Raw genomic sequence first — 25,269 nt, forward strand, 5'->3', positions numbered from 1 at the left:
GGCCAGATATCCCATGCTTTTGACACTTTGTCCTCACGGCCATCAATCTTTTTGCTTCCCCAGGCCCTGGGAAATGCTCCTGTGCAGCTCCTGTGCTGCCGAGGGTACCCACAAACGCTGCTCCAGCCTGACAGACAGCACAACCAGCTGGGAATGTGGCAGTTGTGCTCCTCTGGACACAGGTAAGAGACAAAGCACACAGGTGCCCCTGGGCTGGGGCCATGCAGGGCCTGGCATCAGGTGGCCAGGATGGCTTGGCAGAGCCTGTCTGCTCCAGGAGGGCTGGGGGCACTGCTCTGGCCCAGCCTGCCTTGGGCCTGGGGAGCCCTTGACCTTCCCACTTCCCCTTACAGCCCCCGGGAATGAGTCAGAGCTGGACATCCCTGACCTGGGCACACAGGACAGCAGCTCCTCCACCAGTCCTGGGCCTGACCTCACACAAAATGGCTCCTGCCAGCAAGGTCAGGCCCCAGATCCACAGGGCCAGCGCAGAACTCTGCGTGACAGAACCCATGTGCCAACACCAAGTGCTGGGCGGCGCCAGCCCAGGCAGAGACAATCGGGGACATCCTGCAGGCAAAACTGCTCCCGCCTGCAACATCGGACCCCAGATCCACCTATCGGGTCCACAAGTCCCCATGACAGGAGCCGCGTGAGACCATCAGGTATTGCGAGTCGCACATCAGGGACGTCCTGCAGGCAAAACTGCTGTCGCCAACGTCAAAACTCAAATTCATCCAGCCTGTCCAGAAGGCCCCACGACAGGAGCTGCCCGCCTGCACCGAGTGCTGGGAGGCGAAACCGAAGGGAGAACGCATCGGGAACATCCCGCAAGGGAAACCACTCCTGCCTGCAATGGCACAACCCAGATCCACCTGGCAGGTCCACAAGTCCCCATGACAGGAGCCATGTGAGACCATCAAAAAAATTGTTTACTCCGAAACAGGTAACAATCTCAGGGGAAAAAAGATTTGTTTTCTTGCCCTGGTTCCTTAAGAGTTAATTAAATTAAATCCAATTAAAGTAAAAATAATTTTAAGACACAGATCACTGCACAGCCTCCAAAGACAGAAGTTAAATCAGGAATCTAATGAGGGCAAAGGCTTTAAAGACCTTCTAAGGATCCTGATTGCATTAGAAGCAGATCCAGCTGTTTTAAATTTGCTGTAATAGAACAACAAACTGCTCTACAGGTGAAAACCATTCCTAATCAGATATAAAAATGGAATCCAGCTCTGACCAATTAACCTAACGACTCCCCTGGTTAATGAGGCACAGCTGTCCCAACACAGCAGCAAAATCTGCCTTCTGGTTAAACACCAGGAGAGAGGCACAAACTGCAACCGTGTTTCACAAACAGTTCAAAACACCTCAAATTCCAGGGAAAACGGTAATCTGACATTCAGCCTAGGCCTGACACAGTCAAGGGACTGTGCAGGATATGATGCAGCTCAACACTGATGTATTAATATTTTCAACCAGGAAAAAACATAAGTTGATTTTATGTGTTTTAAACCATCCCTACTCTACCTGCAAGATCCACACTAACATTGTTCAATAGAAAGGGATGAGGAGGGAATAGGATTTTGTTGGTTTATTTCATAGGAAACGGCATCGGAATAAGAGGCACAAGAAAGCAACATTTGAAAATATGGTTTGCATTAAAGACTTATTTAGTGAATAAAGTACATGGAATTAAAGAATCCCCATGGCTGTGCAATTCATGAAGTGAATGACAACAAGCAACAACTAGAAGTTCTCCAACTTTTAAAGCATCCTATTAGTTTGGAGGTGGGAATTTAACTGGATACAGGGGAGAAAGTTATGGTCATTACAAAGAGTATGGTGGGAAAAAGAAAAACACTACAGCAGCAGAACTTCATCCCACCTTAGCCAATCCCTCTTTTAAACAACAATAACAGGACACACAAACTGCTTACAGCTACTTGAACCCAAGGCTTTCACTAGACTGCAGAAGACTCAAAGCCTAGTTGTGACTTCAGAGAGCTTTAACTCCAGAAAAAAAACCCCACCTCGTACATATTTTTAATTATAAAGCAACAAGTAAACTCTTCTCACTCTAAACATACATACCTAAGCACATCACACATGTGTATTTATGCGTGTATTTATATACTTTTGTGCATCAACAGCGCTCATTCCACACTTCTACGCACCTGCCCGTCCACACCCCCGAGCCGCGGATTTTACGCCGCCACAAGCGGAGCCGGGAAGCGCCTCGGAGGGTCTGGGAGCAACGAGCGGGGGTTCGGCCCCGCAGGGACCGCGCCCGCCGGAGCCGGTGCCGCCCGCCGAGACTCAGGCTGGGAGCACAGACGTGCCCCGGGGGCGCGGCCGGGAACGGGGAGCCGCGGGCAGCGGGACCGGGGGACGGCACCGGGGAGCCGCGAGCGGCGGCACCGGGGGTTGGAGCGGAGCTGCCGGGAACGGGGAGCCGCGGGCGGCGGGACCGGGGGACGAGATGAGCGGCCGGAAACGGGGAGCTGCGGGCAGTGGAACCGAGCGGATCGGCCGGGAACGGGGAGCCGCGGGCGGCGGGACCGAGGGACGGAAGGGATGAGCGGCCGGGAACGGGGAGCCGCGGGCGGCGGGACCGAGGGACGGAAGGGATGAGCGGCCGGGAACGGGGAGCCGCGGGCGGCGGGACCGGGGGACGAGATGAGCGGCCGGAAACGGGGAGCTGCGGGCAGTGGAACCGAGCGGATCGGCCGGGAACGGGGAGCCGCGGGCGGCGGGACCGAGGGACGGAAGGGATGAGCGGCCGGGAACGGGGAGCCGCGGGCGGCGGGACCCAGGGGCGGGTCAGCTGTTCCCGCGCCCGGCGCGCGCCCCCCGCGCCTTTCGAAACGCGCGCCAAGCCCGCGCGCTGCGCGCGTCTGGACGCTACCACTGCTGCTTCCCGAGCGGGGGGCGGCCGGTCGCGCCTTCTTTCCCCTCCTTCTGAAAGAACGGCGCCGCTGAAGGGACAGTAGCAAAGCTCCTCGTTAGACACGAATGGGAAAAGCGTTGCTTTGGCGGTTGCTCCTGTGTTTTTGTTAATTTCTGCTCATGTATTGCAGAAAACGCCCCTGCTTTTCTTCGTGATTGGTTACGCCCAAGGCGCCCTTCGTCACAAGACCCAGCCCATGTGTTCCCACCACACTTGACCGGCGGGAAACATGAAGCCTGCAGAGAACCCGGCTGCCTAACGAGGCGGAACCCTTTCCGCGTGAGAGCTGGGAAGAGGTGCTGGGGGGAAGGTAAATCGAGTGTCGCCGCGGGGAGGGCACATGGGGGCGGTGAGGGAGGGGGGCGGCGGGGCCGGCGGCGAGGGGCTGTTCCTCGGGCCCCCTTTGCCGGGTGGGGGTCTCTCGGGCCGGGCCCGGGCCCCTCTGCCGGGCGTCCCTCGGCAGCTCCTGACGCGGTCGGGTCTGTGCGGGTCTCCCATGCTTCCGATAGAGCACCCCGGGTTATGCGGTAACGAGCCGCTGCCATTCACGATCGCGCAGCCGGTGATGCGATTCGAGGTTTAAGGCAGCCCCCGGTGCGGAGCAGCAGCGCGGGGTTTGCGGGCGCTGGACAGAGCAGGGAGCGCTGTTGGGGGAGCGATTTGCCCGTAATTTGACATTCCAGGCGCACTGGCCCCTGCGGCGCCAGTGTCGGTGAGCTGTTGTTGTCTCCCCGCAGGAAAGCGGAGCGTGTGTTCCTGGTGTGATGCTTTGACTTCAGGCATAGAGAAGGAACAGGTTTCCAAGCGTTTGTATGTTGGAGGGCTTGGCCATACGGTGTCTAAGGCCGAACTGGAGGAAAGATTTGAGAAGTTTGGGCATGTTTTGGATGCAGAAATTATTACCAGAAAAGATGATCAGGGTATGTTTTGTTTTATCTTTTCAAGGTTCATTGCTTTTCAGTTTGAAGCGTGAAATGGAATTTTTGCTTCAGAGTCACTTTATTTTCACAAAATAGCTTAATTTTCAGTTTTAAAGGAAACACTGATATTACACAGAAGTTAACTGGATGTTTGTCATTGATCAGGGAACCCTGTGAAAACTTTTGCCTACGTCAGTGTCAGCATTTCTGATGCCGAGCTTAGAAAGTGTAAGTACATCTTTCTGGTTTTTACTTGTTGATGTTTTTGAGCCAGGTTGTTTTACTGATAACACATCTGATGTCACAACAGGATGTGGTCAAGGTAGAGCTTGTTTTATTCTGTTGCCTTCTTTAAGCTTCAATTTTATGGGTACCTTTCAGGTACAAACTTAAACCAAGTGAGCAGTGAGGTGTAATATCACGCTAAAGAAACGTCAGCCTGTCATAGAAGGAGGTGTAGTGAAGTCTGGGCTGTGCTTCTTTAACGTAAAAAATACTTATTTTCCCATCTCGTTGTTTTGCAGGCATGTCAATTTTAAATAAAACAAAATGGAAAGGAGGGACACTGCAAATTGAGTTGGCCAAAGAAAGCTTTTTGCACAGGTAAAAATCAGTTTTTAAAAATGCGTGTTGCTGCTCAAGTTACCCCTCTTCTGTTTATCTGATAATATTATGGCTGTGCTTTCATCTTCTACACTCTTTCAGTTTTCATAGAGAGTGGTGGAGTGTTGATGCATGTGTGATACTGCAACGTGATTTATGTTGTTATTCCCTTAAAGGGAACGTCAAGGTGTTGATTCCTTGAGCAGTGGGTGGTTGCTGTTCTGTGGGAGGGGGTCCCTGCCAGCTCGAATCCAGCACATGGGCTTTATTTAGTAGAGTACTTTTCCCATGTCTGATGTACTTCTTGGTACAGGCTTGCCACAGAGGGGGAGGAAGCAAAGCTGCAGAAAGAAAAGCCACAGAGAAATAACCAAGCATGTCTGTTGGAATCACTGAAAAAGGCTGGAGTTGTGGACTTCCACATGAAAGCAGTCCCGGGTACAGAGGTGGCAGAACACAAGGTATGCTGGGGGAGATGTGTAAGAGAAGTAAACCAAGAAAAAGCAAGCTCATTATATCTAAATTTATGCTAAATCTCTGTGCCTTATGTAAAGACATGTAATTATTGGGGGTGACAGTCCAAGTTGTGAAAAGAGGGCTGAAGAAATACCTCCTGTAGAGACAAGGAGAAGGCTCCTGTTATTCAGAGAGAGTGCTCAGGCATTGGAATGGGCTGCCCAGAGAGGGGGTGGATTCCCCATCCCTGGAGGTTTTTCAACTGAGCTTGGCCGTGGCACTGAGTGCCATGATCTGGTAAAGGGACTGGTGTTGGACCAAGGGTTGGACTTGATGATCTCAGAGGTCTTTTCCAACCCAATCCATTCTATGATTCTGTGATTCTTTGCAGTGACTGGAAATAATTGTGATCTGCTTGTCCCCTCTCGTGGTGTTAAATCAGGAAATGCTTTGTTCCTTGTGTATGTTGGGAATTTGCATAAGCCTGTAGCATAATGTACATTCATGTCACCCTTAAAAGCTTGTAAAGAGACTGTGTGACTTACTTTTATACAGCACATAATTTTTGGTGGCTGGGCTGTCAGGAACTGCTCTCTGTGCTTCACATTCAGGATTAGGGTCTGCACGTGCTTACAAGAGGAAGATTAAAATCACTGAACATGCAAATTAAGACAGGAAAAATAATATTAATTGGAAAGTTTTGAAAATTATTTGCAAAGCACAGAATGGTGTTAGAGGGATTTTTGTGTGTGTGTGGCAAAGGGGAAGAGAGCAAAATAATAGTGATTCTGTCTGTGCAGTGGCTGCTGTTAACTCATAAACCAGAAGCCATATATTAGACATAGTACTTGCAAAGTAAAGAAATTTACTACTTTGTTATCATTCTTTATTTGCAGGTCGTAGAAGTTTGGGGTTTTGGTTGGCTTTGGGTTTTGTTGTTTTTGAGAAGGAAGCTGGCTAAGTTGCACAGTACGATTATATCTCACTAAAGAGCATAAACAAAAATGAATTAGTCACAGATGGTTCTTTTATTAGTAGTTCTGTTATCCAAGAACAAACATCTTTCTCTGTTCCAGGGTTACTTCCACTCTCTTTTTGTTTAACACCGTTTACTTTTCTTTTCCTATAGAAGTGGGTTGTTGGTAAATTTGGCAGAGTCTTGCCTGTCCTCCACCTCAGGAATCCGCAAAAGAATAAAATATCCTTTTCCTACTGTCTGGGCATAGGCACAGTTCCCTTCCTTCTTCTGTCATATGGAGAAACAGTTGCTGAACAGTCTTAATTTTGATTGCTATGTCAGACTCAATTTACTGAATCCCTCAAGTGTGTCTTGCAGTAAATTTGTGTGATTTGGAGCAGTTTCTTAGACTGCACAAGTCAGTTGCTTAAAGACATGAGATGAAAAAGGGCTCCTTGTTGTCCTTTCGTGTAGAATTCAGCCTGTTCAGAAAGACTCGAGTCTGTTTGCTGGAGGAATCTTGTTTTAATTCCTTAACTCAGACCAACGTTGTGAAATATGACCCCTCAAAGTACTGCCATAACCTGAGGAAGCTGGAGCCAGACCGGGCACAAGCAGCTCCTGTGCCTGAGCTCACCCAGCACTTGGAAGGGAGAGATGTCAGTGCAAACAGGAAACGACAAGGAGAGTTCTCTGGGATGAAGAAACCACCTAAAAAACCGAGGCCACTGTGCAGTGAGGCCCTGAATGGAGCAGCAGCTCTGTCCTCTGGGTGCCAGCCCCGTCCAAAACACACCAGCTCACCACAACTCAGCCAGAGATCAAACCCCAAACCCAATGACGAGTTGAAATTGCCTCCATCGAGGAGTCTGGATAGTAAAACGCCAGGCAAAGGTTTATCATCAGATCAGAGGAATGTTAGTGGAGTTACAGCTCGAAATAACACGAGTGTTTCTGACAGTGATGTTGATTCTGAAGAGGAGATCAGAGCCATGGTAAAGAAAGAGACAGAAAAATGGAAAGCTGGAAATGCTGAGACTGAAAGTGACCCCTTGGAAATCGCTGGGGATGATTTTGGATTAAAATACAGTAGTCACTGGTCCTTAAGCAAGCCAGATGCCATGAAGAAAACCACTAAAGGAAGTTACAAAGAGACTGTGGAATATGGTAATGGTTATGATTCAGCAGGTACAGATGAAATTATTGCTGAAGGTAAAACTCCAGATCCAAATAGCAGCAAAACTGCAATTTTAGAAGATTCTGAACAGATGAAGGTGGAAAGTAAAAAAATCCTAGCTAACAAAAAAAGTGCTTTGTTAAATGACTCATCACTGAAAACTCAAAATGTAGAAGGAGAACACATTGAAAAAAAGTGGAAAATTAAAAAATCCAAAATTGGTGCATTGCAAACTTCAGCAGTTACCAGTACAGCAGAGACAAGTGATAGTGAGAGCTCTCACTCGGAGTCTGAGCAAGGGGAGTCTGAAATCAGTTCTGACTATGAGTCCATGATGCAAAACTGTTACCGCTTAGACCTTTCCTTACATGACTTAAAAGCATTGGCTGCCAAAAACACTGGGACACCTGCAGAGGAATCTGATGGTGCACAGAGTTCTGCTCAGTCCCCTGCTGAAGAAAATCCTAAGGGTAATGCAAATAAACCAAAACTTCCTAAATGTCACCCTGCAGATAAAAAAAAAAAGCATCTCTCCTGACGATGTGCTGGCTGATATTTTAGCAGGGGAGAATAAGGAAAGCTCCAAGGGACAAAATAATTCACGTTTGAAATATCAGCCCTTCAGGGGAATGGGGTCCCTTTGTGTGAAAGAGTCAACTAAGGACAGTACTGGGTTAAAAAAGGGGTCTGTAGGTTTAGGACTTGGAGCTTGTGTATTTTCTTCTGGGGAGGAGTCATCTAAAAGACAGCCCAAGAACCATCCATTGTGTGCACTTCAAGTCAGCAGTAAAAAGAGACAAAATGTGCCCAGTGAGCAGCATGAGGCACCGTCACCTGGTGCCTCCTCAGCAGATGAGAGACATCAGCCTGTTTCCAGGCCATGTTTACAGGGGAAGAAAAAAGACAGGAGTTCTCCACAAGACCACAGTTCAGAGCATGGAGCTGCCTCTCCCAGCCTTGATCAGAGTGACAGTGAGAGCAGTGACAGGGACAGCAACGCTGCAGGGGCTCTGAAACACGTTAAACGGCAACGGGAGAGCCCAAAACTGCTTTCCAAAAAAATGAAGATGAATGTAAGCAATAAAAAGCCAGAACGCGAAGCTAATACATGTGAGAACAGGAAGACAAGCCTTCCAGAAGATAAGGAGCTTTGTCTTCATGCTACTGCTTCAAAGGAATCTGCAAGAGACAAACAGGAGCAGGACAACCAGAGGAGGCTGGCGGCTCTGGAGGAGAGACACAGGGAGAGAGAACTCCAAAAGAAACTCATTCAAGGAGCACTTTCGAATCTGGTAATTACACTCACAACTTTTATCTGAATAGTCCAGAGTACAAGGAAAAGGGTAATTAATGTATGTGAATTAAGATTCCTAAAAATCATAGTCTGGATCTTCTGATACATTGCCAGTTTTGAGTATATACAAAATCCTGCATACCTCGTCCCTGGAATGCCTCTGGAGTTGCAGGAGGAATAGCAGAGGTCATGGAAATGCCTTTTAGATACTTCTGTATTAGTGCAGCAAGTACTTGCTGTGTTTGACCTGACATTTCCCCCTTTCCTAGGACGGCCAGCCAGCAGGGAAGCACAAACACATCCTATTCGATTCAGACACGGAAAATGAGACGTTGAAAAAAGACGCAAGTTTGGGAAATATGCCTGGAGAAGTAAGTGTTATTAGGCAAAAGCCCTGTGTGACCATGCCTTTTGTTCTGAAGATTAGATTTCCTAGTGAAGTGCCAGAGAAATGTAGGTAAGTTTTGAATTAACATCAGACAGGTTTGACAGTACTTAACCATTCATCTGAGAAAGCTTGAGAGCTTGGAGAATTTGGAAGGAGTTTGAGATTGGTACAGAAGGTATTCTAACTTAGAAGAGAAAGAACTTCTGTATAATTAGTGTTGAAATTCCTCTGCTTTTAGGCAAAGGCAGGGGAGGAGATTGGGCTTGAGCAGTACAGAAGTACTCTGCTCTTTCTGAGACTGGATGAACTGCTAAGGCAGTATCTTGTTTTTGTTGAGCTCCAAAGAACTGTGTAAGGCTTCGTCTTTACTATCATTAGCAGACTCCTCATGATTTTACTGCCATGGTTTAGTACAATTAAATACTTATTTTTTTCTCAAATAGAACTTCTTATCTATGACTTTTTTTAATCGCATCTCTGCTAAAACTTTAAAGCATTGGGTTTGCTTTTGTTGGGATTTTGCCTTATAAATGTATTGAGATTAGGACCATTATCGTTATTTAGCCATTGACATTTTTACCTTCCTTGATGTAATCAGAAATTTGCAATTTTTTAACTGTTGTAAAATCTGAGTTGCCCATTTGTAATGGTTCTACCCATGGCTTCCTCAGTAACCACTGTATCTAAGGAAGTTACAAGTATTCCACATGTGTCTTCCACATAGTAGGGGAGGAGGGGTTTTTGGTTTTGGTTGTCCCTTTTTCCTTGGCCGGGGTTGCTGGTGGGAGAGGCTGGAGTCTGATCCCTTCGGTTGCTGGTGGTTCTCCTGTCCTGGGTGAGATTGTTTCATGCTTGTTCCCCTTCCTTGAAGTTTTTAATTGTGTTTGTCTGTTTCATTTGGGTTTTTTTTGGTTTGGTTTTGTTTCTTCCCAATTTTCTTGTTGATCAGTCCCCTTTTCCCTTTCCCCTGGGGGTGGGATCCTACGTACTGTGTACACAGTGTGATTGTGAATGTTAGAAAATATAATTTCTTCTTTTTATTCATTTCAGTTTCTTTTGAGTTAATTTCTTTTCAGTGTTTCTTCCGTTTGCTGGGGAGGCTTTTGAGAGGGGGGAAGGGGGGCCAGTCGAGAGTTGGTAAAAAGCTAGGCTAAACCTGGACACCATTACGTGGATATTTTGCCCATGATGAAATGGAATAATCATAATTTTAATTTTATAATTATAAACCAGAGTTGCACGAGGTGTGTATACAAGATAAGATTGGCAGCATGTTGATCAGTGCTGGAAATGCACAGGGTTGTGCAGGAAATCCACTTTTTCAGGAAAACTGGAAAGCACATGGACAAAGTTGGTACTGATTTATATTCTCAGATGTAAATAACCTCCTTCTTTTGTTTTTCCTTTTTGTTTAACAAAGGATACATCTGCTCCCAAGCCTTCAGGCAAACTGTTTGACAGCAGTGAGGACGAGGAAGACAACACGGACAATGAACGATTCATAATTAAGCCACAGTTTGAAGGCAAAGCTGGGGAAAAAGTGAGTGAACCCATCACTGGAATTTAGTTTTCCTCTGAGAGTCTATAGGGCCACTTCAGAGGAACAGAACTGGTAGGCTTGTATTATTACTGAGTATGATTTATATCAATTTACAATAGAATTCCCTTCAACAGAGGAAAGAGTGGCCATGGAGGAAATAATGTGTGGTGTTATCTTTGTATCCAAAGAAATTCCTGGAAAAGGCCTCAAGAGCTAAAGATTATTAGTATGTTGCCATGAAGTATGAAAAGAAAGGGATTGAACGTTGCTGATTTCCTCCTCCAGTGCTTAAGAGCACTTGTTTCATTTGTTTAGCTCCTGAGGCTGCAGTCCCGATTTGGCACCGATGAAAGATTCCGCATGGACGCCCGATTCCTGGAGAGTGACAGTGAGGAGGAAGGTAAAGCTGCCCATACTTCCTGGTTACTGGTAGTAATGGAGCCATATCATGGAGCTTTAGCTTTTGAAGCACCTTATGGCCTCCTTTGGCTTCTTTGGTGATCCCTTAAAAGAAAACCACCCACCTCTGCTGTGGCTCTGCATGGGAAACACCAGGGGTGGCTGTGCTTTCTTAAAGGTGTATGCTGCAAAAGTATTTGGAACAGCTGAGTGAGGCACATGTGCCTAATAAAACAACATTTGAGACTATTTTTAATACAGCATGATATCAGAATGTGTTTATCCACATTGAAAAACTGGGTAAGCGGTGACTTAGAAAAACCCCCTTTTGGATCATTATATTCATTTAAACTGTTTGTTTTGTAGCCATCCTGCAGCCTGTGGCTGATTTGGCAGTCTTAAGTAGGGTCATTTTTTTTCTTTAGCAGCAGAAGGCAGAAAAGCTGAAAATAGAAAAAGTTTGAATATCCACCCCCAAGAAAAAGAAATTAACCCAGTTTTCAGGATTCAATTTCTTTCTGAAACTTAAATTTTTGCCTCACTCTGCTATTCCCTTCATTGCTTTCATGTGATCTTCTGTAGAGCATCAGCAGTGGCAGAGGGGTTGCAGTTACATGACAGCAGCAGGAAACATGTTAAATACCTGATCTGGCCTTCACATGAAATAGATGCCCAGAACTGTTCTAACCCAAGATTTTCTACAGTGCAAGGCACAAAGTCTCTGAGTAGCTTTTAGATAAAGGAAGCGATGTGTTGATAGACGTGAGCTCTGCTAGTACTGTAGTGATACTATGCATCAAATATCACAGGCTCAGCAGGGAAAATATAATGTATTTCTTGTTATCTTAGCAGAGACAAAGAGCTTGAAGGCAGATGAGGAAGACGAACTTGCTGCAGAGAAAAAGAAAACTCTGCAGATACTGGGAAGCCTCTTGAACATCAACCTGGAACAGCCTAAGCCAAGTAAAACAGCAACAAGTGCCAAGAAATTCAAGTATGAATCATCTGCCATCAGTGAAGGAGTTCTAGGGTGGCTTCAGTTTTGCCGGTGTTTCCTAACCAAAATTTCTGCCTAGATGGCTGAGGAAAGTACTTCCTTTCTTGTGTGTATTTGAAGTCAGTATTTAATGGAATTCCCAGGCACTGACTAGCAGGGACTTTCTAAATGTCAATTACGTTTTGGAGAGATTTTGGTGAAGAAGCCAATTTGAATTTGTATCCTACTGTAAAGGTTTGGGGTAGCTTTCATTTGAGCCTTTAGAGTGTCTCATGGTTTCTCTTTGCCTTTCTATTTTCTTAGAGACATTAATGCCCTCCGTTACGATCCCACCAGACAGGACCACGCAGTTTTTGAAAGGAAACCAAGTACTACAGAAAAGGAGAGGTAATATTACAGCTTGGTAACTATAGTTGTGATGTTTCTCCCCTTAGAGAGAAGCCTATGGCAGCAGACTGAGTTTGAAACTACGCAGACTGCTATTTTCTCTTTAGTCCTCCCTGTGATTGCAGAAATCAATATACAATAGGAATTGTGAGCACTAAAACCAGCATGCAGTGTCATCTTTTCTTTGTAGTCCATCTACTCTCTGCATGCCATTTTCTGTCCTCACTGAAGGTGAGAAAGGTCAAGTCATGGACTTGAAGATTTGAGAAGTTTTCAAGAGACATGTGTATTAGCTCTTATCCTGTGAAAAAGCATATTAGCTCTTAACATTTCTTTTGCCAGAAGAGAAATCTGTCCTAAGTATCTTCATTTATGAACTACCACATGTTAAGTGAAAAGTCCCTTAATGATGTGGGTAATAAAAAGGAGGCTTGTTCCTGCCTTTAGAATCAAAGCTCAGATGTTTCCCCTGCACTGCTCTCTCCCTTAAAAGTGAACTCCTCATCAATGTGCATGGCTGAGTTTAGGAAAACATCAAGAGCCAGGTGGCTCTTTCTTTTAAAAACAGCTGTGTTGTGTTACTGTCCTCCAACTATCCCATTTCAGTAAAGCTAAAAGGAAGAAGAAGAAGAAAGAAGAGAGTGAGAAACTGCCTCAAGTGTCTGAAGAAGTCTATTATGATATTGCTGCTGATTTAAAAGACTTATTTGGATCTTCAAAGAGCCAATCAGAGAAACGTGAGGAAATACCCTGGGACAAAGATGATGCAGAGGACTCTGCCCCACCTGACCATTTGGAACCTGTCTCTGGGAATAACACAGCTCAGGAGCCGAGTGGTTTCAAGTTTTCCTTCTTTGGAGACACAGAGAAGTCAGGTGTAAAAGAAGGTAAGAGCAGGACAGTGCAATTTCTAGTGAATGGCTCATGTCAGGCACTGTGCAGGACTACGGTGCCTAGGAATTCAGAATCCAGGGCATTTTCAGAGGCAAAAGTGAGTAATGAGGCAGAATCATTATGATCTTCAGTTACACTTGCCAGGATTGTGGTAGCTCAGCTTGCGCCCCAGGAATCTTGAAAGGGATGTTTTGAGAAAGAACGATTATTTATTTGTTTTTTTTAAACAGTGATGGACGTTGTTGTCATCCCCTACATTTCTCAGACAGGGAAAAAGGTGATATGCCAAGTCAAAGTTTCACACAACCCAACAAGATTTGAAATCAAAGGTGTGTTAATGGAGTAATGTGAGCAAAAGCAAATCTGGAGTTGACGCCAAGAACATTCAAGATTGCTTTATTATTTACTTAATTTTCTTATTGTACCTTTAGAAAATTGAAACTGAATGACCCATGACTATAGGGGATATAAGTGTTACACACTCAAGATTAAAACATACTGAATTAAGTCAGTCAGTAGGGTAGGAAACAAAACAAACCATGTGAAGTTAAATGAAAGATTTAAAACAAACAAAGCCCCCCACATTTTTGTTGACTTCAGAAAGGATTCACTGTTCTGAATGCACTAATGAAGGTTTCAGGATATGAAAGAGACCCCCAGAACAAAGTGAAAAATACCTGAGCAGAGATGTAGTTCAGAAAGCCCGAGAGGGGGAGGTTTTCATCCTTCTTAAATCTGCTTTTCCAATGTAAGTTCTTCACTGGGAAGTAGGGTTTTTTGCTGGCAAGTAGAGGAATAATCTGATTTTTTATTTCAATTGTGATAATCTTGCAGAGCCCTACATCCTTGAAACAATAAAACCTGCAAAAGTCACATGGCAAGAAGATCCACGTTTCCAGGACAGCAGTTCTGAGGATGGTGATGAGCCAGAGGCATCAGAAATTGAAAAGGATCAAGAAATGCAAGTTGTATTTGTTTTCTGTTTGGTTGTAGTAATTTGCTGCTGTGAGAATAGCAGCACTCAGGTCCTGGGAAACTGCTGTCTTCATTCCACATCTCTGAGCAACGGAAGTTATCCTGGAAAACCATTCCTTGCTGCACAGAGTGTAACAGTGAAACATCCCAACAGCCCATTTGCTTTGACCTTGAGTATAAAAATACAAAAGCTGAGTTTGTGGTTGAACACTGGAGAAATTAAGTGGGTAATTTTGGTTCAACCCAAACCAGGTTTGGTTTGGCCAAAAGTCAGAGACATAGTAAATTTTCTTTTATAAAAGGGTCTTTTTTATAGGAGACCAAATTTGGTTACTGTGGAGGAATGTTCTTCCATGCATTCTGTTTCTCTGAAGCACTACAGCTTTAACTTGCATTAATGGAATTTGACAGTAACTTTCTTGATGTTAAAGTTTCCTTGTGTTTGTCCAGGTTTCTTTGCTTGCCACAAAGAGAAAGTACAAGATTTTTCTTCTTCTCCAAAGACGATGAACGACTGAGAGGTACAACAGAACTTACTCACTGTCACTCCTTTTTTGGTTTCTTTCAAAAGTCTTACTGAAAGTCAGGGAAGAAGTCCTGTCTAGTTATTTGTTCTGTAACACAGGTGAGAGGTTTAAGGAAAAAAATAAATTGCAAGTTTTCATTCGTATTTGTGGTCTAAATTGAGGTAGAATCCCATGACAAACTGCTGGTAACAAAAACGCTGACCATCTGTCTTGCTTCCATTTTTTTTCAGAGAATTGCCTAATATGTACCTGGCCTTTTAGGGCTTACCAAAAAAAAATCACAAATGCCTTTCAGGCATATATATCATCATTAATTTTTTCCTGTTCTTCTGGTGTTACTATTCATAGTGTCGAATACTCTTATTAGCCACATATGTCCACATCGTTCTTGATTCTAATTAATGTGGATTTTTTTTCTTCTGAATATAGTGAATTTTGTATTTAAAAACAAACAAAACAGCAGCAAAAGGAAACATTCACAGCCTCGAACAATTCCACAGACCACAACAAGAATTGCTTCTGATATTTTATGCAGTAACTTATCAGGACAGTCTCAAATAATGTTTTTTTCTTGAGACATATGAGGTAACAGTCATGAACTGTCTTGCTGTGTTCATACAATTAGTGCACTGAAATCTTCCAGCCTGTCTGATTTACAGGCCCTGTTGAAAGTGAGACCTCAGTCCTCAGCAGGCATGAATGTTCTTGGGAGATGTGGGGTAATGGTGCTGAGCTCTTAATGAAACAGGTGCAATTTCACTGCAGTTCCTATCTTGGCATATTAACTGCTGCTGCCTTTTGTTTTCTTTAGTACACAGGGCAGTAGTTCAGAGCATTTCTGTTGGAGCCAATCATGTTGTGGGGGATAAGAGATTATGAATGATAGGAAGAATATGAAGGATAGACCTTCTGACTTGATTGCTGTCTTGCTCATGAGTTTTACAAACAGCAGCATTTTCAGAAGTGTTTAAGGAAATCAATTTGTTCTTTTTTGGGCAGAGGGCCCAAAGTTATTTTGTAGATCAGTTGATCTCAGTGAAGAACAAGATGGTTGGGAAGATAGACGAAGATTATTGATTGAGGTGAGTATTTAACATCTCTTCTTTGGTAACTGTGGGCATGAGGAGGGAACACGGCTGCTTATTTGCATGAAGAATTAAGTTCAGGACCTCTAGAAAGGCTGGCAATTTTGTAATTGCCGAGGAACTAAACTTCTGTAGTATAAAAGTGTGCATAACATCATGTTATGATGTCCCGTCAGGTAAATTAGTGAATCTCTGTAATGTACAGGACCAGTTACTTAAGTGTATGTAAAAATACAGGTGAATCTAGAAACTTGTATTAATCATTATTATTTTTTTCATAATTTTATGTTGTATTTTAAATATTTCCAGGAATGCAGGAAGAAGCATAAGGATGCAAAAAGGAAAGTGAAAGCAAAACAATAAATATTTCTTATTTTACTGATCAGAAATGTTTCATATTTCTTCTTTGAAGAAGCTGCCAAACAATGTTACTTTCAAAACCCTTTCAAAAATCTAACAGGAAAGAATATTGGCAAAAACTGCTAAGACTTTGTTTCTAAATAGGGACATGTTTATTTTCAGTTTGATGTTTGTTCCATGTTTTGGGGTTTTGTATGTATGTATATACATATAGAAATACATATATACATATGGTTTAAATGTGACGTGCTGCTTTGTTCGATTTCTGGTAATTATATCATATAATGAAGATCTTCTGCTGTGTCCTCTGGCTCCACTGCTGAAGGCTGAGAAAGAACAGATACCTCTTTCTCTGTAAGATTATATAACTTGTATTCTGCCTAACATAATAGAGAGCATATTTTAGATTGATTTACAAATATTTGGACTGTGTTATTTCTAGGGTGAAAGTTTCCCAGAAGTTAATGAAAATACATACATAATAGACATATATATATACCCATCTATATATGCGTATGTGCATAAATATGTATGTATATTTACATGCATATATAACAGGTTTATGAAATGAATAATTTGTATTTGTTCACAGAGCTGAATTTTTACTTTTTTACTGAGTTTTTATATTTATAAATACAGGGGACAGATGTTGCTGGTGTTGTATGCTTGGTATGAAATGAATATCTATTCCTGTATGTTATGTCCACTTAGACCTGTGCTGCAGAGGCTCTGCCAAGGCCATCCTGGGCACCTGCTGCCAGGCCCTGCCTGGCCCCAGCCCAGGGACACCCGAGTGCTTTGCCTTTTGCCTGTGTCCAGAGCAGTAGAACTGTCACATTCCCAGCTGTCTCTCAGGCTGGACCAAGCACTGGACTAAGGTAGTGCAAGTAAGATTCAGCCTCTATTGCAAATAAATCAAGGTAAAGTGACTCATTTGAAACAGCAGGAAAGTAACTGTTGATACATCTGTCAAATCAGTAACTTCTATATCAAATTTTCACCTCAAACAAGTAATTTTAAGAGATTATAATGTGTTTAAATTTGTACGTGTGGCTGGGCTTCACCAATGAAGATTTGGGAAGGGCTCTCCTCATGTGGGTGTGCCCTTCCAGCCTGCACAGTGGATTTTTTTGGGGAGGCACAGGGTGCGCAGAACTGGCCCCACCGTTTAAGTCCTAAGGATCATCTGCCATGGCCGAGCAAGCTTGGACTGTGACAGTGAAGTCCTCAGGACTACAACCTACAGCCCCTGATGTTCCCAGGAGGTCTCCCATCCAAGTACTAACCAGGACTGACCCTGCTGAGCTTCCGAGATCTGATGGGATTGGATGTTAGGGTGGAATTTAACTGCCCTCCTGTTTAAACATAGTATTAATAACTGTCCTCACAGCTTTGAATTTAAGGTGGGGGCAAATTATGCTTTCTATTATTGTTGACATAAGACCTGCCTCGGAACCTCGGCTGCCGAGGGGAGGTGTCACAGTGGGTGGTGGGGGCTGAGGCCAATCCCGCCCATATTCCAGGTGCACGCTGCTGATGTCACAGTGGCCACTGTGACCTATGGGGCCAAGGGTACAAAAGGGAACTCTGGGCTCAGGCCCTGTGTCAGTGTTACCTGACAACGCGAGGAGAAGGAAGAGGAGGATAGAGCTGCCCAGGGAGAGCCTCACAGTTTCAGGCTCTCAGCCTGTGCTGCAACGTCGTCCACCTCGCACTTCTCAGAATCAGCAAAGGAGCATCTCAAGGTGACTGTGGTGTTCCTTGACTGGACAAGAGAAGGGGGAGAGGGGCAGAAGCCTCTCTCGTATTTCAGAGCCAGCGGAGAAGAGTCTGGAGCAGACCTCAGTGTTCCAGTGTCAGGGTCTGACCGCTGAGACGCACCATGTCAGACAGGACAGAGGAAGCCCCCGGAGTGAGTGACCCAGGTGAGACCAAAGTGCCCCTCCCACAGCCGGGCAGAGGGGCTGTCAAGGATGGCCAGTGCAGGGCTGGAAGTGGTGGCAGGGGAGGCAGGAGCCATCCAGCCATCTCGGGGCTGGGGCCCTCCTTTGCTCAGCAAGCCGGGCCCAGCTGGGGCAGGAGGCACCTGCTGGGACACCTGTGCCCACAATGGCCCATCCTCTCCAAGGCCTCCAGCCCTGTCCTTCATCCAGGCAGTCACAGAGCAGTCACAGAGCAGCCCTTGGGGTCAGTCCCACAGGGATGCTGTCCCCAGCCCCGCAGAGGTGCCATTCCTGGTGCCATTGACTCTCTCCCTTTCAGCATGCCTGCTGTGTAAACGATCAGAGGCTGACCCGGACATCTGTGGGAAAAAACTTGAGAGATGTGGGCTCTGTGCCCACATGTTCTGCCTGGTGAGTTGCTCTCTGGGTTCCCTCCAGCTTTCCAACACGCAGTCCCTGCCACTCTGTCCTTACGAGCGCATCGTCTTTCCTGCAGTTTTTTGCCACTCTCCTTCATCAGCAAGGGAATGAGCGGGTAGGATTCCTGGGCTTTCTCCCAAAGGATATCCTACTGGCTGTCCACCGGCTGGCACAGAAGGTGAGAGCCTGACATGAGCGGGGAGATTTGTACCAGGCGAGGTTTGCTGGAGCTTAGCCCAGACTCCAAGAAAGGAAGACCAGCCCTTGCCAACAGCTCTGGGACAAGGAGGAGACCCCAGGGCTGCTGCTGATGGGGCTGTTGTGCTCTTTCCAGCGCTGCTTCATCTGTGGCCAGAGCGGGGCCACCATCACCTGCTGTGAAATGGAGTGTGACCTGAGCTTCCACCTGCCCTGTGCCAAGGAGGCTGGCTGTGTCACCCAGTACATTACACCGTACAGGTACCTCCTTCCCCCTCCTCTCCACCACCAGGGAGGAGCCCAGCACTTCTCACCCCACCCATCTCTTGTGTCCCCAGCTCCTACTGCCCTGCACACAGACCACAGCAGGCAGTGGAGGCGACTCTCGAGCCAGGCACCCAATGCCTCATCTGCATGGAGCCTGTGGAGGACAGAAAGACTTTCAAGACCATGGTGTGCCCAGAGTGCAAAAGCACCTGGTTCCACAGGGACTGCATCCAAGTAGGAGTAGTTTCCTCACACCCAGGGGAACAGCAGGGGCTCAGCAGCACCAGGGCCTCACTCAGCGCTGCTTGTTTCTCCTGCAGGGACAGGCTCTGTCTGCAGGTATTTTAGCCTTCCAGTGCCCCCTCTGCAGAGGCCATCGGGAATTTCTCATGGATATGTTCAATGTGGGGATCCGAATCCCCTTCAGGTTGGTGTCCTTCTGCCTGGCTCACAACACAGGAGGCTGCAAGTCTTGGCCCTGCACTGCTTTGGGAGGGCCACGTTCAGCTTCTCACAGGAGTTGGAAATGGCACAGTGGAAAGGGCAGGGACTCACCTGCCAGATGCCAGGGCAGGCGGAGCTCATCAGTTTTCCTTTTCCCTGTCAGAAAGCCATTATGGGAGGAAGGCAATGCATTCAGGGACCTGGGAGTGAGGCACCACCAGTGCAATGCCAGAGAGTGTCTTTATCCAGGAGGCAGAGAGGAGGCAGAGGAAGAGGGGTAAGTTGCCAGAGGGGGGCCGTGGGGGGCTCTGCAGAGGATCTGTGCCTTGGCAAGGGCTGAAAGCAGAAGGAGCCTGAAGGAGAGCTTGGCCAGATATCCCATGCTTTTGACACTTTGTCCTCACGGCCATCAATCTTTTTGCTTCCCCAGGCCCTGGGAAATGCTCCTGTGCAGCTCCTGTGCTGCCGAGGGTACCCACAAACGCTGCTCCAGCCTGACAGACAGCGCAACCAGCTGGGAATGTGGCAGTTGTGCTCCTCTGGACACAGGTAAGAGACAAAGCACACAGGTGCCCCTGGGCTGGGGCCATGCAGGGCCTGGCATCAGGTGGCCAGGATGGCTTGGCAGAGCCTGTCTGCTCCAGGAGGGCTGGGGGCACTGCTCTGGCCCAGCCTGCCTTGGGCCTGGGGAGCCCTTGACCTTCCCACTTCCCCTTACAGCCCCCGGGAATGAGTCAGAGCTGGACATCCCTGACCTGGGCACACAGGACAGCAGCTCCTCCACCAGTCCTGGGCCTGACCTCACACAAAATGGCTCCTGCGAGCAAGGTCAGGCCCCAGATCCACAGGGCCAGCGCAGAACTCTGCGTGACAGAACCCATGTGCCAACACCAAGTGCTGGGCAGCGCCAGCCCAGTCAGAGACAATCGGGGACATCCTGCAGGCAAAACTGCTCCCGCCTGCAACATCGGACCCCAGATCCACCTATCGGGTCCACAAGTCCCCATGACAGGAGCCGCGTGAGACCATCAGGTATTGCGAGTCGCACACGTAGCCAGGAAGAAACAGGGACATCGCGCAGGCAAAACTGCTCCCGCCTGCAACGGCAGACGCCAGATCGACCTGGTGGGTCCAGAGGTCGTTGTGACAGAAGATGTGTGAGACCACTAAGTTCTGGGAGTAGCAGCTCCAGTCAGGAAGAAACAGAGGCATCCCACAGGGGAAAACGTCCCCACCTGCAATGGCAGACCCCAGATCGATCTCGCAGGTCCAGAAGTCGACGTGACAGAAGGCGTGCGAGATCACCAAGTGCTGGGAGTCGCGGCTCCAGTGAGGAAGTGACAGAGACATCCCGCAGGGGAAAACGTCCCGGCCAGCAACGGCAGACCCCAGATCGATCTCGCAGGTCCAGAAGTCGACGTGAAAGAAGGCGTGCGAGATCACCAAGTGCTGGGAGTCGCGGCTCCAGTGAGGAAGTGACAGAGACATCCCGCAGGGGAAAACGTCCCGGCCAGCAACGGCAGACCCCAGATCGATCTCGCAGGTCCAGAAGTCGACGTGAAAGAAGGCGTGCGAGATCACCAAGTGCTGGGAGTCGCGGCTCCAGTGAGGAAGTGACAGAGACATCCCGCAGGGGAAAACGTCCCGGCCAGCAACGGCAGACCCCAGATCGATCTCGCAGGTCCAGAAGTCGACGTGACAGAAGGCGTGCGAGATCACCAAGTGCTGGGAGTCGCGGCTCCAGTGAGGAAGTGACAGAGACATCCCGCAGGGGAAAACGTCCCGGCCAGCAACGGCAGACCCCAGATCGATCTCGCAGGTCCAGAAGTCGACGTGACAGAAGGCGTGCGAGATCACCAAGTGCTGGGAGTCGCGGCTCCAGTGAGGAAGTGACAGAGACATCCCGCAGGGGAAAACGTCCCGGCCAGCAACGGCAGACCCCAGATCGATCTCGCAGGTCCAGAAGTCGACGTGACAGAAGGCGTGCGAGATCACCAAGTGCTGGGAGTCGCGGCTCCAGTGAGGAAGTGACAGAGACATCCCGCAGGGGAAAACGTCCCGGCCAGCAACGGCAGACCCCAGATCGATCTCGCAGGTCCAGAAGTCGACGTGAAAGAAGGCGTGCGAGATCACCAAGTGCTGGGAGTCGCGGCTCCAGTGAGGAAGTGACAGAGACATCCCGCAGGGGAAAACGTCCCGGCCAGCAACGGCAGACCCCAGATCGATCTCGCAGGTCCAGAAGTCGACGTGACAGAAGGCGTGCGAGATCACCAAGTGCTGGGAGTCGCGGCTCCAGTGAGGAAGTGACAGAGACATCCCGCAGGGGAAAACGTCCCCGCCAGCAACGGCAGACCCCAGATCGATCTCGCAGGTCCAGAAGTCGACGTGACAGAAGGCGTGCGAGATCACCTAGTGCTGGGAGTCGCGGCTCCAGTGAGGAAGTGACAGAGACATCCCGCAGGGGAAAACGTCCCCGCCAGCAACGGCAGACCCCAGATCGATCTCGCAGGTCCAGAAGTCGACGTGAAAGAAGGCGTGCGAGATCACCAAGTGCTGGGAGTCGCGGCTCCAGTGAGGAAGTGACAGAGACATCCCGCAGGGGAAAACGTCCCGGCCAGCAACGGCAGACCCCAGATCGATCTCGCAGGTCCAGAAGTCGACGTGACAGAAGGCGTGCGAGATCACCAAGTGCTGGGAGTCGCGGCTCCAGTGAGGAAGTGACAGAGACATCCCGCAGGGGAAAACGTCCCCGCCAGCAACGGCAGACCCCAGATCGATCTCGCAGGTCCAGAAGTCGACGTGACAGAAAGCGTGCGAGATCACCAAGTGCTGGGAGTCGCGACTCCAGTGATGAAGTGACAGAGACATCCCGCAGGGGAAAACGTCCCCGCCAGCAACGGCAGACCCCAGATCGATCTCGCAGGTCCAGAAGTCGACGTGACAGAAAGCGTGCGAGATCACCAAGTGCTGGGAGTCGCGGCTCCAGTGAGGAAGTGACAGAGACATCCCGCAGGGGAAAACGTCCCCGCCTGCGACATCAGACCGCGGATCCATCCAGCCGGTCAAGAAGTCGTCATGACAGAAGCTTTGTAAGACGACCAAGTACTGGGAGCTGCAGGTCCCGCCAGGAATCGTCAGGGGGATCCCGCAGGCAAAACCGCTCCCTCCAACGTCAAAACTCAGATTCATCCAGCCTATCCAGAAGGCCCCACCCCAGAAGCTGCCCGCCTGCACCGAGTGCTGGGAGGCGAAACCGAAGGGAGAACACGTTGGGAACATCCCGCAGGCGACACCACTCCCGCCAGCAGGGTCGTTCCTGAAATCCATGCAGCCAGTCAAGACGTTGCCCTGGTTCCCGAAATCCACGCAGCCAGTCAAGACCTTGCCCTGACAGAAGACGTGAGAACACAAAGTGACAGGAGTTGTGCTCACCAGTGGGACGGTGAGACAGGGACTCACCACTGGCAGGCACCATGTTAGAGGGCAAGGAGGAAGCCCCCGGAGTGAGTGACCCAGATGAGACCAAAGTTCCCCTCCCACAGCCGGGCAGAGGGGCTGTCAGGATGGCCAGTGCAGGGCTGGAAGTGGTGGCAGGGGAGGCAGGAGCCATCCAGCCATCTCGGGGCTGGGGCCCTCCTTTCCTCAGCAAGCCGGGCCCAGCTGGGGCAGGAGGCACCTGCTGGGACACCTGTGCCCACAATGGCCCATCCTCTCCAAGGCCTCCAGCCCTGTCCTTCATCCAGGCAGTCACAGAGCAGCCCTTGGAGTCAATCCCACAGCCCCGCAGAGGTGCCATTCCTGGTGCCATTGACTCTCGCCCTTCCAGCATGCCTGCTGTGTAAACGATCAGATGCTTACCCAGATATCTGCAGGAAAAAACTTGAGATGGGCACTGTGGCCACATGTTCTTCATGCTGAATTGCTCCGTGGGCTCCCTCCAGCTTTCCAACACACAGTCCCTGCCTCACTGTCTTTACGAGCACATTGTCTTTGGCCAATCTCCTTTATCAGCAAGAGAACGATTGGACAGGACTCCTGGCCTTTCTCCCCCCAAGCAATACCCTACTTGTTCTCAACTGGGTGGCCCAAAACTGAAGACCCCAAAACTGCTTTCCTAAAAGATGACGATGAATGTAAGCAATAAAGGCAGAATGTGAAGCTAATACATGTGAGAACAGGAAGACAGGCCTTCTGGAAGATAAGGAGCTTTGTCTTCATGCTGCTGCTTCAAAGGAACCTACAAGAGACAAACAGGAACAGGACAACCAGAGGAGGCTGGCGGCTCTGGAGGAGAGACACAGGGAGAGAGAACTCCAGAAGAAACTCATTCAAGGAGCACTTTCGAATCTGGTAATTACACTCACAACTTTTATCTGAATAGTCCAGAGTATAAGGAAAAGGGTAATTAATGTATGTGAATTAAGATTCCTAAAAATCATAGTCTGGATTTTCTGATACATTGCCAGTTTTGAGTATATATAAAATCCTGCATACCTCGTCCCTGGAATGCCTCTGGAGTTGCAGGAGGAATAGCAGAGGTCATGGAAACACCTTTTAGATACTTCTGTATGACTGCAGCAAGTACTTGCTGTGTTTGACCTGACATTTCCCCCTTTTCTAGGACGGCCAGCCAGCAGGGAAGCACAAACACATCCTATTCGATTCAGACACGGAAAATGAGACGTTGAAAAAAGACGCAAGTTTGGGAAATATGCCTGGAGAAGTAAGTGTTATTAGGCAAAAGCCCTGTGTGACCATGCCTTTTGTTCTGAAGATTAGATTTCCTAGTGAAGTGCCAGAGAAATGTAGGTAAGTTTTGAATTAACATCAGACAGGTTTGAAAGAACTTAACCATTCATCTGAGAAAGCTTGAGAGCTTGGAGAATTTGGAAGGAGTTTGAGATTGGTATAGAAGGTATTCTAACTTAGAAGAGAAAGAACTTCTGTATAATTAGTGTTGAAATTCCTCTGCTTTTAGGCAAAGGCTGGGGAGGAGATTGGGCTTGAGCAGTACAGAAGTATTCTGCTCTTTCTGAGACTGGATGAACTGCTAAGGCAGTATCTTGTTTTTGTTGAGCTCCAAAGAACTGTGTAAGGCTTCGTCTTTACTATCATTAGCAGACTCCTCATGATTTTACTGCCATGGTTTAGTACAATTTAATACTTTTTTTTTCTCAAATAGAACTTCTTACCTATGACATTTTTTAATCGCATCTCTGCTAAAACTTTAAAGCATTGGGTTTGCTTTTGTTGGGATTTTTCCTTGTAATTGTAGTGAGATTAGGACCATTATCGTTATTTAGCCATTGATATTTTTAAGACGATCTTCCTACCTTTTATGTGGATATTTTTCCTGTGGTCAAATTGAACAATCATAATTTTAATTTTATAATTATAAACCAGAATTGCACAAGGTGTGTATACAAGGTAAGATTGGCAGTAGATTGATCAGTGCTGGAAATGCACAGGGTTGTGCAGGAAATCCACTTTTTAAGGTAAACTGGAAAGTACACGCACAAAATTGGTACTGATTTATATTGTCAGATGTTAATAACCTCCTCCTTTTGTTTTTCCTTTTTGTTTAACAAAGGATAAATCTGCTCCCAAGCCTTCAGGCAAACTGTTTGAGAGCAACGAGAACGAGCAAGACAACACGGACGATGAACGATTCATAATTTAACAACAGTTTGAAGGCTAAGCTGGGGAAGAAGTGAGTGAACCCATCACTGGAATTTAGTTTTCCTCTGAGAGTCTATAGGGCCACTTCAGAGGAACAGAACTGGTAGGCTTGTATTATTGCTGAGTATGGTTTTTATCAATTTACAATAGAATTCCCTTCAACAGAGGAAAGAGTGGCCATGGAGGAAATAATGTGTGGTGTTATCTTTGTATCCAAAGAAATTCCTGGAGAAGGCCCCAGGAGCTAAAAATTGTTGGTATGTTCTCATTAAGTCTGAAAAAAAGGGGATTGAACGTTGCTGATTTCCTCCTCCAGTGCTTAAGAGCACTTGTTTCATTTGTTTAGCTCCTGAGGCTGCAGTCCCGATTTGGCACCGATGAAAGATTCCGCATGGACGCCCGATTCCT

At 47.4% G+C, this 25,269-nt stretch overlaps 1 pseudogene; it reads left to right on the plus strand.

The window, feature by feature from the left end:
• Positions 1 to 3,290: 3,290 nt before the first annotated feature.
• LOC139669207 (nucleolar protein 8-like) lies at positions 3,291 to 14,252 on the plus strand (annotated as a pseudogene).
• The last annotated feature ends 11,017 nt before the right edge of the window (positions 14,253 to 25,269 follow it).

Source organism: Pithys albifrons, chromosome 3 (genome assembly GCF_047495875.1).
Source record: "Pithys albifrons albifrons isolate INPA30051 chromosome 3, PitAlb_v1, whole genome shotgun sequence".
NCBI classification, from domain to species: domain Eukaryota; kingdom Metazoa; phylum Chordata; class Aves; order Passeriformes; family Thamnophilidae; genus Pithys; species Pithys albifrons.